The sequence below is a fragment of the Magnolia sinica genome, chromosome 11, assembly GCF_029962835.1.
Source record: "Magnolia sinica isolate HGM2019 chromosome 11, MsV1, whole genome shotgun sequence".
Taxonomy (NCBI): domain Eukaryota; kingdom Viridiplantae; phylum Streptophyta; class Magnoliopsida; order Magnoliales; family Magnoliaceae; genus Magnolia; species Magnolia sinica.
The window spans coordinates 84036313-84049402 of record NC_080583.1 but is presented as its reverse complement, the minus strand read 5'-3'; the positions used below and the strand labels follow the sequence as shown (position 1 = coordinate 84049402).

The 13090-nt window shown below is 36.6% G+C and overlaps 1 protein-coding gene across 2 annotated transcripts in view; it reads left to right on the top strand.

Moving 5' to 3' along the window:
* The first annotated feature begins 7238 nt into the window (after nucleotides 1–7238).
* LOC131219567 (DNA topoisomerase 1 alpha-like) overlaps nucleotides 7239–13090 on the top strand; it is a 29513-nt gene continuing 23661 nt past the window's right edge. Inside the window, exon 1 of one of the 2 annotated variants that reach the window (XM_058214784.1) lies at nucleotides 7239–10086. The gene's annotated coding sequence lies outside the window, so the exon portion shown is untranslated. The remainder of the gene's footprint in view (nucleotides 10087–13090) is intronic. The other variant, XM_058214782.1, reaches the window with a different exon arrangement.

Sequence of the window (13090 nt, the reverse complement as noted above, 5' to 3'; positions counted from 1 at the left end):
TTTTATAAGAATTTCAGGGTGAGACAAATAATACAATAAAATCATTATTATACTTAAATGTAAGTAATGTTATTACACAATTACATGAGTAATAATCATTATCCATCTATGATCATTTATAATTGTAATTAAAAAACCAAACATTCCTTTAATGAAAGGTAAGGGGACTACCACCTATAATTTTATTAATGGGAAGAAATTTCAATAAAAAAGTACAAAAACCTAACACCACAAAAACAAGAAACCTAAAAATGTATATTAAAAAATAAAAACCAGGCACCATAAAGCTCAACTTATAGGTTTGGCCCACTTAATGAGAATATAGTCTTGATTTTCAAGCTGTGGTGGGCCCTCGCTTTAGCATAGGTCAAATGTTTTATATATGTGACATGTTGATGTTGGTAGGACATAAAAGGGCTTCATTCTAAGTTAGCATGCATTCGTTGTGGATTATTCTAAATTAATTGGACAACATCGAGAGAGAAGATGAATGTAAGTAATCCTAAGTTTGCATGCGTTTCAGTTGCATTCTAAGTTAGCATGCATTCAAGTGGCATGGTTTTGTAAAAGAGGCTATATAATAGTCGCATGCTAGAGTTGAAATGAAGGGAGAAAAGTTCCAGTTTAAAAATAAATATGCATATTTGATTGAGTTAAAAGTGCAATGTGACTTATTAAGATAGATTATGATAATCTTCTTAGATTAGTATATTTTCTTTTTGTTAAGATGTGCATTTATTAAGATTTCTTACATATTCTATAATATATTCATATTATTACTAATGTAATAAATAAGTTACAATTTTCACAATATATCATTTTGTAGTTTAATGGGATTCGATGTTTACATATATTTTATAAGATTATATTTAGCTTGTAAGTAGTTTTGTTTAGCTACTTGTGCTTTTAGTAGTTAATCTTGACTTCTATTGATTCAGCAGTAAGTGCAGTTGATAAACAACATACTAACCAAAATGTAGAAAAGATTCATTTGGAAAAATTCAATTAACTGTTAAAAAAATCGAACGCAAAATCCTAACCCTATAATGAATAAATAAAAGTTTCTTATTCAACCTCATCATTTTGCCTATTCCACAATTAAAAATGCTCAAATCGTTACAAAATTTGTTTGACCAAAGGTATTGAACAAATAAAGAAAGAAAAGAGAAAGATGCAGAGGGAGGAAAGTGAAAGGAGAGACATTATTGAGTGATGCACATGTATCATAATGGCGGAGGATGTTGTGTTTTTAAAATAAAACATAAATTTTTAAAAATAAAAGTTTATTTTAATAAGTAAATAAATATATTGATAATTAAAACTTTCCATAAATAAAGTGTGAAGTTAGATGGTAAGAGAAGGAGTTTTTGCTTCTGCAAGCAGAGTTCAAATCTTCTCAAGGGTTTGTGCTTGCACGCGCGATGTGGGTTATAGGGCTACTTGTGGGCTTTATTAGGCGCACCTAGCACCTATGCCACGTGTTGCTTATGTGACAACAATTAAGATGATTAAAACACGTGGCTACAGTTTTTACCATTGGATAACTGTTTCTGTTTGAAAGGGTACAGAAATAACCACTATAGGACAGAGTCATATTCTCTCTTGAAAGACAATTGTTTGCTATGAATGGATACGAATTTCTTGAAGAGACACTTTAGCATATCTTCAGGAATAACTCCATAACTATTCAATTGATATAAATTCTAGATACTATAATCCAGAAGTTAATATTCTTAATTTTTAAGATAATATCATCTTCTGTGCAAGTACTCTCGATCTGATCTCTTGATTGTATTCCGAAGACAATTTGTAGATTTCCTACGTTTGTACTTGTTGGAACTACCAGAAAAGGGGCAACAAATCTGTCTTGAGATATTGAATATTCAAGTCAAGCCTTGATCTTGATAGATTTGATCGTCTCATTATCTTTTTCCTCTATCTTCCATTGTGTACAAGATTCATTTGTTTTCTAACAGAGGAGGTCTTCTTTTGTAGTTGAAAAATAGTCTCTCTCTCTTTCCCTTTTTAAAAATGTTTCCTTAAAGTGTTGTTTGAAAAACTAAAAAATAAGCTTTGCAAATTAATTCAAGTGCTGAAAACTTAAAATGCTAAATTATAATTTTGAAATAATTTAGAACTATTGTAATTAAAAGTGAAAAAAAATAAATTAATGCACCATCATTTTCAGCTTTGAACTGTTAGCATCGAGTGAAGGGAAGGGAGTTGAAAAAAAAAACCATATTTTTAGTAAAAATTAATTTAAGCACTTAATAAGTTAATTTTTTAAAACAATATATATCAATGAAAAACATTAAATATATCAAGTTTCAATAATAAGTGTTGAAAATATGTTTTATCAAATGAGTCCTGAGTGTATAAGCCAACTTAAGGTGTTAATTACCTCTTGAATAACATGTTACCAAACTAACTTTTATCACATAAGCTATTAATTTATTGCCGCCAACCAAATTAGTAGCATATCAAGTCATGGCGAGGCAAGTCTCATTTCATCATGTTTCTTTTTGAATTTTATCAAAACCGGAGGGATGGTGAAATTTATTGAAGTTGAGTTCACTCGGTCAAGTTGAGTCGAGTTTTTTTTGAGTTCTTGAACTATATTTGTAACGGTTTCCTATCCCTTGAAAGCTCTATGCATGTGCAAAGGCGGACGAGTGGTATATGAGTTAGTGTGCATGTCTTTAAAGATTCGTTTTCAGAGCGCGTGGCAGGAAATCTCTGTAATTCTCTAAATTTAGCTATCTCAACAGGTTTTCTCAATAAATTCACTAACTTTCGACGATAAAAAGATAGCTTCTCATTATGGCGATGGTTATCTTGCTATCGCTTCCACTGCTATATTTGTTGCGTGATTCGCTATACTTTGATTGCAATTTAAGAGAAAACTAGCCTAATTTTGCAATTCCACGGCGAATAAGGTATGAGCTCTCATGTATGGATTCATTCATGGCATGAAAAAAATTTAGTATTTTCTTCAGATTTCATTACATTTCACCTCTTTTTAAATTATTTGGAGAGCCAAAAATGGCCATTACTCTTGAGATGAGATTCAACTCTACGCGAGGAGATGAATTTTTGTTGTCCAAAGTTTATAACATATATGTGTTAATGGCGATCGGAGCTGTTCATTTCTCCTAAGATTCTATAGATGGACCTTAAACCCAAAATCACAATAATCGGACAATCCTAACCATGTAAAAGAAAAATCCAAACAGATCAATGGCCAGATTCTAATTGCCTTCTGAGTAGTTTTTTTTTTTCTTTAAATTTAACAGTTCAGATCGTCGAGCATACATGCTATAGGGACGGTCCACTCATCCCATGGCATGCATGGTGATCTAGACCATTCATCTGATGGGTTATGTTCAAAAGTTCGCCCCATCTAAATGGTACTAATTATCTGATCAGTGTAGCTTTATGTGCTGAATACCAACTGGGATAATTCCGATCATGCAATTGGGTAAGATGCGGCTCTTGGAAGATCTAAACCATCAAATCTATTATATTTTATTTGTTTGAATATAGGCTGGCCATGCATTTCTTCTTAACCCTCTATTTACATGCCAACCATAAAAGATTAGAGATCACCAAATGAAGAGTTTTTAATTTTTTATTTTTGGGCATGGTTTATCCATGATGGGACCATCAGAGCAACAGATTGGATAAACCATGCATGGCCACACATACAGATTAGGTACCAAATTGGGAAGTTCTTTGTGGATCCCAGTCCAAATCCAAACCAGCATTCAGATCCAATATATTTTGCATTTTGTGGCCTATTCCTTCATTCAGATCATCATGCGTACATGCTACTGGTGGGCTACTCATCCTATGGCATGCATGGTGATCTAGACCATCCATCTGATGGGTTATGTTCAAAAGCTTGCCCCATCTAGATGGTACTAATTATCTGATCGGTGTAGCTTTATGTGCTGAATACCAACTGGGATAATCCCAATCATGCAATTAGGTAAGATGTGGCTCTTGAAATATCCGAACCGTCAAATATATTGTATTTTCGTCATTTGCGATGCATTTCTTCCTAACCTTCTATTTACATGCCAACAATAAAAGATTAGAGGTCACAAAATGAAGAGTCTTTTATTTTTTATTTTTAGGCATGGTTCATCCATGATGAGACCATCAGATCAACAACTTTGATAAACCATGCACGGCCTACACATACATATTAGGTCTCAAATTGGGAAGTTCTCTGCGGATCCCAATCCAAATCGAAACCTGTATCCAGACTTGAATGCATTTTGCTATTTGTGGCCTATTCCTTCATTTAGATAATCATGCATACATGCTACAGGTACAGTCCACTCATCCTATTGCATGCATGGTGATCTAGACTGTCCATATGATGGCATCCTATTGCATGCATGGTGATCTAGACCATCCATATGATGGGTTATGTTCAAAAGCTTTCCCCATCTGGATGGTACTAACTACCCTCTATTTACCCAAATGAAGAGTTTTTTATTTTTGGGCATGATTCATCCATGATGGGACCATCGAATCAACAGATTGGATAAACCATGCATGGTCCACACATACATATTAGGTCTCAAATTGGGAAGTTCTCCCCGGATCCCGGTCCAAATCCAAACCTGTATTGGGACCCGAATGCATTTTGCTATTTGTGGCCTATTCCTTCGTTTAGATAGTCATGCATACATGCTATAGGTACAGTCCACTCATCCTATCGCTTGCATGGTCATCTAGACCGTCCATATGATGGCATCCTATTGCATGCATGGTGATCTAGACCATCCATACGATGGGTTATGTTCAAAAGCTTTCCCCATCTGGATGGTACTAATTATCCTATCATCGCAGCTTTATATGCTGAATACCAACTGGGATAATCCCTATCATGCAATTGGGTAAGATGCAGCTCTTGGAAGATCCGAACCGTCAAATCTATTATATTTTATTCATTTGAATATAGATTGGCTATGCATTTCTTCATAACCCTCTATTTACCCAAATGAAGAGTTTTTTATTTTTTATTTTTTATTTTTGGGCATGATTCATCCATGATGGGACCATCAAATCAACGGATTGGATAAACCATGCATGGCCCACATATACAAATCAGGTATCAAATTAGAAAGTTCTCCGTGGATCCCAGTCCAGATCCAGACCTGTATCCAGACTCGAATACATTTTGCTATTTGTGGCCTATTCCTTCATTTAGATAATCGTGCATACATGCTACAGGTACAGTCCACTCATCCTATGGCATGCATGGTGGTCTAGACAGTTCATCTAATGGGTTATGCTCAAAAGCTTTCCCCATTTGGATGGTACTAATTATCCTATTAGTGTAGCTTTATATGCTAAATACCAATTGGGATAACCCCGATGAGGCGATTGGGTAAGATGCAGCTCTTGGAAGATCTGAACCGTCAAATCTATTATGTTTTTTTCATTTGAATATAGACTGGCCATGCATTTCTTCCTGACCCTCTATTTACATGCCAACACTAAAAGATTAGAGATCACCAAATGAAGAGTTTTCTATTTTTTTTTTTTTTGGGCATCGTTCATCCATGATGGGGCCATCAGATCAACAGATTGGATAAACCATGCATGGCCCACACATACAGATTAGGTATCAAATTGGGAAGTTCTCCATACCGTCCATATGATGGGTTATGTCCAAAAGCTTTTCCCATATGGATGGTACTAATTATCGGATCAGTGTAACTTTATGTGCTGAATACCAACTGGGATAATCCAGATCATGCAATTAGGTAAGATGTGGCTCTTGGAAGATCCGAACCGTCAAATCTATTATATTTTCTTCATTTGAAGATATGCTGGCCATGCATTTCTTCCTAACCCTCTATTTACTTGCCAACAATAAAATATTAGAGATTATCAAATGAAGAATTTTTTATTTTTATTTTTGGGCATGGTTCATCCATGATGAGACCATCATATCAACAGATTGGATAAACCATGCATGGCCCACACATACAGATTACGTACCAAATTGGGAAGTTTTATGTGGATCCCAATTCAGATACAAACCTGTATACAGACCGAATACATTTTGCATTTTGTGGCCTAATCTTTTGTATCTTCGATGAATGAACGATTCAGATCATATCATGCATACATGCTACAGGTACAGTCCACTCATCCTATGGCATGCATGGTGATCTAGACCGTCCATCTGATGGGTTATGTTCAAAAGCTTGAGGATGGATGGTACTAATTATATATCTTATCAGTGTAGCTTTATGTACTGAGTACCTTATCCCGATCATGCTATTGGGTAAGATGCGGCTCTTGGTAGATCCGAGCCGTAAAATTTCTTGTATTTTCTTCATTTGAATATATACTGCCTATGCATTTCTTCCTGTCCCTCTGCTTACATGCCAACAATAAAAGGTTAGAGATCACCAAATGAAGGGTTAGAGATCATCAACAGGGTAGATGACAAATAAGCATCAGTGGGTCCTAGGAAGGTTTCAATGGTTGAAATTATTATTCCTACTGTTTCCAGTGGTATGGCCCACTTGAGCCTTGGATATGCTTCAATTTTGGATTTAACCCCTAAAATGATCTCAAAAAATTGATAGACGGCTTGGATAAACCAGATGTAGTCACTGTGAGCCCAACAGACTTTAGTCAGTATGATAAAGCGTACTGAGTTACTCAGTACGCAGTCCGATTTCCATCATGGAGGTGTGACTGGTGTGACAAAGCAACATTCAGTTGAAGCCGCTACGGATATTGTCAGTAGGCAATGCTGGTGCATTAGCTCTTACACAGGTAACAGCTTATTGGGTGTTAACCCTATGTAGGGCCCACCTTGATGATTTTTTGTATATCAACTCTGTCCATCCGTTTTTAAAGAATATTTTAAGTTGTATTAACAAAAATTATGTATATATAAATCTCAGATGGACCACACCATAAGAAACAGTGGTGATTAAGTGCTTCACCGTTAAAAAATACAAAGGGAACATATTAAGGTTTTTTGTAATGTTTATTTAGAATCCAAACCGTTGATAATGTCAATATTATCTGGATGAATGGAAAATCTAAATATCATATTGATCCAAAACTTTTTTGGCCCATAAAAAGTTTTTAGTGGTTATTTATCATTGTTTGTATTGGTATGGTCAACGTGAGACTTTTGTCTTCTTATGAATTTGGATCTCATCCTAAAATGAAATTTAAAAGCAGATGGACGGCGTGGATATACAAAAAATACATCAAGGTGGGCCCTACATGGTTAGAGTAACACCCACTAAGCTGTTACTACCCGGGTAACAGCTCATCCGCTCTCGTAAGCAATCCGCGCCCCGACCAGTACCGGCCTTGGTAGTGGTTACCGAATCCAAGTACCCTTTTTGATGGATTGGATGTGGGCCCCACATCACGGTTCGAGAAGAAGCTTGTTTTACAATAGTTGCATAAGGATCAGACTTCCAAGAAACAATCCTCATTTGAATCGAATTTGAAAAGAGATGAGCAAATCAGTGCAGCAGGCGAGGCTTTGCTGTGCTCGTTTTTGCCTGTTATGTGCTCGACGAAAGTACCCTGAGACCTGGATTTTTTCTTTCCTCAGAATCATTCTCCAATCTTGTTCTTTGAGACCAGGGTAGCAGCACTCATATAGGTGTGTAGCTTAGCTTCGTTGGCAATGCATGACTCTACATCCTTGGCCATGCCTTGAATAAGCTTAGGTTTTGAGTTAACCGCCTTGATTCTGCCAGTGTCCTTCACTAGTGTTAGACTTGTCACTTCGCCTCCTCTCCAAGTTGGAGTTGTTGGTTGCCCTTTGTCTATCATATCTCGAGTGGATTTCATGTTTAAGTGTCCATCTAAGTACATAAACACATCCAAGTGCTTGACTCCTTTGCCACTCGACTTTGCAACACATTCAAAAACTTGATTCTCACCGTATCCAACTCTAGCACTTGGGCTTGTCGTCCATAACATTGAGGAGTTGCATCGATCCAATGTGTAATTGCTTGTTAACTTCATCTTCTTTTTAATCTAGAATGGAATCTCATAGCCCAGGCTCCACATTGCATGGGTTAGGACCTCGGCCAAACCTCCTCATGGGCCCCACTTCACATGGGTTCCGCTTCACACGGGCGACCCACCCCGAGTATGTCCCCACATCCCACAGGCTACCCCATTTGAGCCTGGTGTGAAAATGCCTCTGCATTAATCACCCCTAGTGAGGAGTCTCGGACACGAGACCTCCCGCTTTGATACCACTTTGATGCAGGACAATTAACCACTTGCTCTAAAAGCTCGAATTGATAGAGAGTGGCGAATCAATCCCTATATATCATAGCCCAGGCCCCACATCGCATGGGTTAGGACCTTGGCTGAACCTCCTCGTGGGCCCCACTTCATGTGGGTTCCGCTTCACATAGGCCGCCCACCCTGAGTGTGTCCCCGCATCCCACAGGCTACCCCACTTGAGCCCGGTGTGAAAATGCCCCTGCATTACTTCCTCTCCTTCTCCCTCCCCTTTGCCTCAACCATCTCTTCTCAAAAGTCTTGGACTAGAAGAGTTGCCCATTATGAACTCTATCAAAGATTCCACTGATGCCATAATCGTCGCAAGATCCTACACAACTATTCATTGTAGTTTTTGCTGGCCCAGTGTTGTAACTCATCCATGAAGTTCAAGAGGAGTTCCTTCTTAGGCATGTCAAGAATCTCCAGCATAAGTGGTAAAATTCCTTGCCTTAAAAAAACAGTAAAATTCTTTGATGTGCTCGTAGGTCACAAACCCTTGTGCTTCAACTGCTTGAGATTCCACCATGCCAAGTGTTCGACATTCTCGGGATATAATTGCTTCTTGATCATCCTCTTGAAGTCTGTCCTCCCAAATGCTGATGATACATGTATCTCGCTCCATGTCTGCATGATGCCTTCGCCACCATAAGGTCGCCACATTGGTGAGGTACATTACCGCATTCTAAACCCTGGCCTTCTCATCTTTTAGCGATATGGCCTCAAAGATTGCTCTAGTTGCCAAAGGAAATTGTCCACCTTCCCAGCAATCCCTGATTCATTGAAGGTCCAAGGGTCTGATTTCACACCTTGGATGCTCCCCCAGGGGCCATACTCCCATTGGCGTAATAACCTCTCATCTCATCAACCTTCTCATTTAGCATGGTGTTCTCTAGCATCATAGCCTGGAAGGCTTTCCTCTCTTGACATTGAGTGTCAGCTAATGTGTTTAGAGCAACCCATCATCTCCCCTCTTGAGTTCCTTGAGTCTGCTTTCAAGTTCCTCTATGTTGCTGGCCATATAGACTTAGACCGATCCTGCCATTGACCACGGCGATATCCAACAATGCAAGTCATGCCACCCTTGCCTCTACCACCTTGGATTTCTCTCCCCCAGGTTTGCTTGGACCAACCACCTCATTTCCACATGCTTGCTCCTTGATCACCTCAGATGACATTGTATCTCTCTCGTCTCACAAGCGTTACGAGCCCCTTCATAACCACATTCTGATACCACTTGTCATGGCCTAATTGCTTCCCCAAGCAAAAACCGTGGGACACTTGACTTACAACCCCTTTGTGGACAAGTCAATCACTCAAGTGTAGCTAAGCTACTTGGAAGAGAAGGGATTACACACAAGAGAGACTTCGGGGCAAGAGAACTTATATTGAACTAGAATTCAAGAGCTTATAACTTTTTGTTGTGAGTTAAAAATGAGAACTCCTTGTACAAACCTAAGAACCTTCTATCTATTTTACATGGATGGCTAGAATGAGGCCATGTAGTGGTCATCCAATGGCTAGGAGCACTCTAGAAACCACTTAGACCATTCTACGCTCCTCACTCTACAAAAACCCACTAGAGAACACTATAACATCCAGAGATCTCCTCACTACTCTGCTTTCTTCTATAATTCTTTAGAATTCTCTACACAACTCTACACATTATGTACAGTCTCTAGTGTACAAGATGTTGGTTAGTCCTTGGAATAGCCTCTTGAAAATGTATGGTCCCTGACAAGCTACAACAGGAGAAAATGGAAGAGAGAGAACGAGAACATTAAAAAATTGGTATTTTTCTGAATCTACCCATTGCATTAATTAATTAATTTATTTCTTTTCCATTTCATATTTCTCATTTCTGCACAAAACAGCTTACAAATCTAACTGTAATTAGCATATGCACATGGAGATCTCTCACTAGAGCTTTTCTAATCTCCTTTTTAATCTCTCTCATTTGAAAACCCTAGTATGGAAGGAGATAAGATCCCTACTTGATTCTTTGTGTGTGTGTGTGTGTGTGTGTGTGTGTGTTGTTTGGAGATTTTTATTGTTGGAAATCACAAATGAGTGCCGCTTCTCTTGGTTTAAGGTTTTGGTTTTGATTTTGGGGTTTTAGGTACTTTTTTAAAAGCTTTTTTTTTTTTTTTTTCTTGTCATTTTTTGATTTTTTATTGGTGTAGATTGTGATTTGAATTCGAGTTTTTTTGGTTTTGTTTTTCCAATTTTTTCTTCTTTGTTGAGATTTTCCTCTGATTGAGGCACCTTTTTGATTTTTTATTTTCCAAGTAATGTGTTCTTGTCTATGCTCATGCTATTCATATCATCATTCGAATCAGCTGAACTTCATATCTAGTTTGTATGTTATTTTATTTTATATATATTTTTTTGGGTCTTGATTGTTTTTTGAATTGAGCTTGTTTTGTTTAAGTTGACATGATCACTGGATGGGGCCTACATGCATCCATGGTTGGATGAGAGAACTATCCATCTGGCATGCACTACCCTGTAGGTCCACGAAACCAACTCTGTGACAACCATTGTACCTTCTCCTTTTGGTCATTCAGTGAATGCCATGCATCCCATCAAGGGTCAGGATTGTCCTCAGGAGTGATTTTTGGGCTACATCCCTGCTTATTGTATTGTGGCTATTACCTTCCGGGTGAAACATTCTAGTCATCCAACCATGGGCCCTTCTGCATGATTAATGCACAACACTCTTTCGAATTAGTTTTCTATTCTCCTATTGCTGGTCATTTCGTCTTTCTGTTCAATGTGTTTGGTTATAGAATGCTTATTTTAATCTTAGTTTAGATGGGTGATTTTCAAGCAAAAGCAGAATTCACTGGAAAGAATTTTAATTTCCAAGCAGTTTAGAATGATGTGATTTTATATTTTTACCATGCAAATGATTTTATTTATTTATTATTATTAGTTTTTTGCTCTTTTGGATACCATTGTATTGCTTGGTAATGATCTAACAATTTATCAAAATAAATGGAACGGAACAAAAGAGGCTATTGACAATGCCTCCAAAGTTTGAGACGACCCCCATGTACCATTACAACAAAGAGAAGCTCATTGGCCCTTTTATTGTACGTTATTGGTGACCGTGTGGTTCGGATTTGGGAAATCTGGTAATTGGGTATGGACTTATTCTCACATTTTACCATGATATTTTGGCCAATATTCAGGTATATTGACAAAAAGGTTTTAGATATATCTATCCATTGTAAGAAGCTTGGTTTAGGGTGATGAAAGACGACTGGTCCCACCACTTTTCTTGTGAAACCATGCCTTTAGCCTATTTTAGTGGCACAACTACATTCCTCTTCGATTACCCAGCTTTTTGGTATAAACTCGATTTTAATTTTGCCAATCAAACCTAATTCTCTGATAAACTCAAGAGAAAATAAGAATGCACAAAAAGAAAATAAAGAATAGAGAGGGAAATTGAACTAAACAAGAGGAGAATAATTCAAATTGATCCCCAATAGCTAGGATAAAGCCATTGTTTTCAATATTGGTATCGACGAATGTATTGCACCCTTGGGATATGGTAACATATCGGTTATCACATGGAAATATCAAATGTATTGCGTAATGTTTTGCTGTTTTTGGGAAATATTGGAAAATTGATCGAGGTTTTCAATGAAACTTCAGGGGATGTTAAAAAAGAAATCATTATGCACTCAGAAATCAGAAGATTGCAAAAAAAGAAAAAACAAGTTCAAGTAATAAGTTTCCTTTGTATGAGGTCCTAAACTATGCACTGTCTGACAAAAGTGATGCAACTATATTCAAATCAATTCATATCATATATAAATCTGAGAAATGGATTGGAAGTGGAATATTTGACAAAAAATGGGACTTTGTAAAATTTTCTTTGAATTTTGCAAATTTTTTTTTTTTTTTTGGAAAATCTAAGCATTGCTGTTGGTATCGATGTAGCGACAATGCTCATCAATATCGCTGATAATATCGTTGAGACATCATCGATATATTGTGATACATTGCGATACAATGCAATACATTTTAATAATATCGTCAATATCCAAAAGTTCTGCAACTTCCCGTGGGTTTCGTATCACTAATGTGTGATATCGATAATTTCAGCCAGTATATCGGCTGATATTATTGATATTGCAAACATTGGATAAGGCTATGGTGGTGATGATGATGATCAATGTTGTCAAAATTGTTATCATATTGCAAATCACAAAACACTTGAATTGTATTGAATTGCAAATCGTATTGTAAATCTTAAGATTGTTATGATTTTCTTAAAATATAAAAAAATCTGAAAAAATAAAAATAAATTAGAAACAATTTAAAACTCATCAATCATCCATTTCCTGTCAACATGCACCAAGAAATTTACATACAATAGTTGTGTGTTTCATTCAAGTTTTGTCTTTCAAGAAATTTACCTTAAAAAAACATACAATAGTCGTTTAATAAATTTACCTTTCTTGATTGTACAATCATGGAAAAAGAGGCATTGGATTCTGTTAACCGAAGAAAAAGATATTCTGATATCTTTATTTTGGGTTTTTAAATATTAAAATCCCCAAATATCTTCTATCTCAAAAGAGAAAAAATAAGAATTTTTAATATGGCAGGGCCTTTCACATGTTTTAAAAGCAAAAGTGAAAACAATAAGAAGAAAAAAATGTAAAAAAAAAAATAAAAAAGTGATTTTCTTTATGTAATTTTGAGCGCTTCTTACTTTCTATAGGTATTCATGTTTCATGGTGTTGTGTATGTTGGATTAACTTTTCAGTACAGTATTCTT